Source organism: Hibiscus syriacus, unplaced genomic scaffold, assembly GCF_006381635.1.
Source record: "Hibiscus syriacus cultivar Baekdansim isolate YM2019G1 unplaced genomic scaffold, ASM638163v2 tig00110602_pilon, whole genome shotgun sequence".
In the NCBI taxonomy this organism is placed as follows: domain Eukaryota; kingdom Viridiplantae; phylum Streptophyta; class Magnoliopsida; order Malvales; family Malvaceae; genus Hibiscus; species Hibiscus syriacus.
This window is the reverse complement of record NW_024062798.1, coordinates 1,108,359-1,113,548: the sequence shown is the minus strand read 5'-3', so window position 1 is coordinate 1,113,548 and position 5,190 is coordinate 1,108,359.

Genomic DNA, 5,190 nt, shown 5'->3' with positions numbered 1-5,190 from the left:
CCATATAGCCAGATTAGTGAGAATACGAAATAAAAGCGGAAAAATAATACCCGAAAAATTGATAACGGAGTTCAGCCAATTGTGCTTACGTCTCCGGACTGCTGCAGATCTTTTACTGAAGAGAAAAATTACAAGTGTTTACAAAACACACTTGAGAGAGAACTGGAAGATTTTGGGATGATTTTGAAGCTAAATGAGCTAGGGTATTTATAGTTGAAACTTAGGGACTAATCTTTGAAAATACCCTAAACTACAATGACTAAATGTGTGATTTACCCTTGCCCAAATTCAACAAAACACAACAGCCCCTATTTTTGAATTCAACCGGCTGCCATCTAGAATGGCAGCCATCTAGAATTTTAACAAATCTTATATTAATTATCTAATGAGTAGAATAAAGATATTATGTAAAAATAATAATTTTAAATATGAAAAAATGACCATTGATTATATATATTTTTTATAAGTTTTTGCATCTTTAATGTTTTTTATTTTTAAAATGACATAAATTTACATTATTATTATTATTGTATCTATATTACATAATTTTCATTTTTTTTAGATTGATTTTGATTGTAAAAATGGTTGTTCCTTTTTTTCATATGTATAGGGTAAGGGAGAGGTAAGATAGTAGGCTACCCCCAACACTAGGTTGAGAGCAGCTTCCGTAAGAGACCTCCGAATTATGAAATGCCCTCCGTAGGACTCGATCCCACGACCTCAAGATTAAGAACCTTGTGCTCTACCAACTGAGCTGGATGGTAATTAAAAATAATTTGAATTTGTTCTCGGTTTAAATAATATATAAATAAATAGACATAAAAAAATTAAACACAGGGAGGGTTGAAAGGGTCATTTGAAGGCGTTATCACACCACACAAGACATGTCCAATAACAAAATGTATAAGATTTGATTTTAATATGGGTCCCACCCATCACGTGTCTGTACTTTTCATAACTTTTGAAATTTTTTACAAGACAGTCAGAATCGGAGTCAGCCTGTCTTCTGCCACACACAATTTCACCCCCAAAATTAGTTTCTGCATGAAATCCCAATAATGCACCTGTGGTCTCAATTATTTTCTTGGGTAAATTTCAAATTTTATCACCGTACATTAATCTCTCTCCTTTCTTGCTCACTGAACTTCAAAAAATTTCAATTTGCTTCACTGAACTTAATACATTAGATTTTTTATCACTGAACTTTACTTTTTCTCTTCTTTTGGTCACCCATTGTTAAATAGTTAATGACATTAAAAATGAAATCGTTTTACTTTTTTTTACCAAAACGATGTCGTTTTACATCTTTATAACTGCTCATTTTAACGTCGTTAACTATTTAACGGTCGAGTGATAAAAAAATTCAATGTATTAAGTTTAGTGATGAAATTGAAAAAATTTAAAATATAATGAGTGAACTATGAGAGAGAGTAAAATTCAATTCTCAAGTTATAATTTACCTTTTTTTTCTTACAAAACTCCTTCCTTTTGTTGTCTTCTCTTCTTCCTTCGCCGAATATAGGTACAAATTATTTTTCTTTGCCTAAAAATTCATAAATCTAAATTATGGATCTCTTGAAGTAAAAAATGTAACATCAAATAAATATAATTAAAAAAATGAATTATAACTTTATGGTTTGATAATTATATATAAAAATATTTTAATTCTTATTCCCAATAGATTTACTATTCCAAAATTTATTGGTCTAAGTACCAATTGGTTACCACAAAAAAAAAGGTTGCGATCGGTATCAAAGTTGGATCCATGGTCTGATATGGAGCATTAAATTGGTAAAGGTTAAGTTGAATGACAGAGCTCGTGAAAGACACCGATGCCCTCCTATTTGTATTTGCATGTGATCCATCAACTTGCTTTATATATATTCACACATTTTAATAATTAGCTTGCTTTTTTGTATGGTAAAAGTACACAAATGGTCCTAATGGTCTTCTGATTATAGAATATTATTTTATTAAATTTCTTAATTATTAAAAGTTACAAAATAGTCCCTCAACTATAGGAAGTTACTTTATTAGGTCCATTGACTATTAAAAGTTGTAAAATAGTCACTTGACTATTCATTATGTTCTAAACTCGTTCTTTATAACTAAAAAATAATGGTCATCCGAGTTGGACGTTAGCATGCTGACTAAGATATGATAGTCGTTTGAGATTATGAGATTATATTTTATTATATCCCAGTCAACAAGTTAACGTACAACTCAGAATGTTATTAATTTTTTAACAAAAAAGAACGAGTTTGGAATAGAGTGAATAGTCGGGTGACCATTTTGTAACTTTTAATAGTCAAGAGACTTAAAAAAGTAGCTTTCTATAGTCAGAGAACTATTTTATAACTTTTAATAGTTGAAAGACTTAATAAAGCAATATTTTATAATCAATGGACTATTTGTATACTTTACCCTTTTTCATATTAAATATATTTTTTTAATTAAAAAAGTTTAATCATAACCGACTTTAAAATATAGTTAGGAAATGCAAGGGGAAATTAATGATTTTAAAAAAAGCTGAGTTTTGGCAGTATATGCCATCGACTTGGTCCAAGCCGGTGGTTCAGTTTCGTGGGGCCTCACAATATAACACGTGTATCGTTTTAATTCGTCCATCTGTTCCTAAACTGGCAGGAAAAAATTGAACCATAAAAGAATTTCCCAAGTTCTCGTGATCTCGTTTCATTTCCCGGTAAAGATATGCCTCGGAACGCAACTGCTGATCAATACGACGCCGGTTCACTAAGCAAAAATGTGCTGGCGAAATATTCTCATTTCCCGAATTTTATTTTTCGATATTTTTATAATATTTAAACTACTTAAAGTAATCCCCACCAATAAATGAAGGATGATTTATTTTAATATTTATAAATTTTTATGAGCAAATTTAAATAAAATAATAAACTTTATTAAATAATATTAAACATGTACATCTAATATGACTAATTGCATAAAACAAAGAATTGAAATTTGACTGGTTTAGAATGAACCATTGCGGCATTGCCCTGAGTTGACATAAATTGATGCCTTCACGTGTAATAAATAACATGATGATTGACTTAAAAAAACGATAACAATAATAAAAGCAATAAGAATGCAAATTCAACTAATAAATATTTTAGTTAGGATGTAGTTCGAAAATTATTAAATAATTGTTTGTAATTATATACATGTAATATATTAAGTTGTCATTGTACCAACAAATCAAGTGCATGTACAAGTCTCACATAAGGTATAAATACACAATTGGCATGATAAATTTTGTTATATGGAGTCTCACATAAGGTATATTATGTATGTGTCTTATATTTTAATTACTTTTACACCATGTTTATTTGGATAAATTACGATATTAGTTAGTGAACTTTAACTGTTATTTCTTTGATCATCGAGTTATTAAATGTTTCAACCAAAGTATTAAAATTTTTTGAAATGATTTTTTTTAACTATTAGTGTGTTAAAGTATAAATAGTGTGACAACATGGACACTACGTTCGGTTTCTTTTATAGAAAACCTTAAACCCCTTCAATCGAAGTCACTCACCGTAGATTGTCATTTACGATAAATTAGTATAAAAACATTCACATTTCTCTTCTTTTTTATTTTTTTCGGTTTGATTTTCATAAAATCTACGTAAAATCAATGAAAATTCATCCAAAGCTACGACCCTTTAATTTTGTTGTACTCTAACAACAGCATGGTAAAGCTAATTTCGGTGCATGTTCATCTGCTCGAGATAAACGGTTATGATAGTTTGAATTTTTTTGACAAATATCATAAACTCTTCAAATCCAACAAAGCGACGAACCCTCAAAGTGTGGATTTGTATGTTTGATCTCGTTAGTCGTAAGGAGGTTTTGAGAAAATCTGAACCGGAAGAGTATTAGAGGATGATAAGGTAATTTCTCAAATCACATAATCTTATTACTAATGATTTAAAAAAACCATTAAATAAACAATTTATAATTTTAGTGTTATAAGTATTTTTTCGTAATTTATTGTCTAATACAAAATAACGTTTAAAGTTGATTGATTTAGAATATAGTTTATTTTTATAGGGTAAAGTACACAAATGGTCACCGATTATAGGGTATTCCTCGACTATTAAAAGTTATATAATGATCTTCCGACTATGGAATGTTATTTTATTATGTTCTAAACACGTCATTTTTCATTAAAAAATTGGTGGTTGTCTAAGCTGGACGCTAACATGATAGTTGAGATATAGTAGTCGTTTGAGATTCTGAAATTAGATTTTATAATATCACAGTCGACATGTTAACGTTCAGCTCAGAATACCGTCAAATTTTTAACGAAAAATGACAAGTTTGGAACATAATGAATAGTCGGGTGATCATTTTATAACTTTTAATAGTCAATGGACTCAACAAAGCAACACTCTATAGTTGGATGACCATTTTGTAACTTTTAATAGTCGAAGGACCTAATAAAGTAGTATCCTATAGTCTAGGGACCATTTTTATATTTTACCCTTTTGTATAACAGCTCTACTTCAATGTTAAGGCACGGAAGGGAACTCAATTATTATGCAGGGAAGACAGTGTCAAACGTAGTGGATAACCTTTGACGGTCCAATTCAATGGCATGCCTTGGTCCGGTCCGGTCCGGTCCGTCCCGTCTTTTGTTCATTTTCAAACTCTGATATTTGTACTGTATTTTCGTGTTTTAATTTTTTTCTTCAAAATATCACTTTATAATCCTGATACAAAAAGGGTATTTTTTACGAGATTAATATTCATTTAATAATTATTAAGGTAAATAATATCTAAAAATATATTTATGTTTATATAAAATACAAATCTTTCATATGTAAGGTGTATGGTTTTCTTTTTAAACAAAATTTATATAATTTTTAATATTTTTATATATTTTTTATTGGGTATTTAATTTAAATAAATTATAATTACAAGAACGAGTTTGTTATCTAGCAGGAAATATGTTTAGAATTAATTTGGGTGATTAGGCCTCAACTCAAATTTAGATCTATATAATTACATCAGTGTATTTGTATTGACTCATTTGCTGTTACTGAATATATACCTTTTACTTGTTTAATTATTTTAATCTTTAATCTTATTAGTATAATATTCAATATTACTTTAGGCTTAAATATAAAATAAGCGACCACACTATATATCTTTTCATGATAGGTGTCT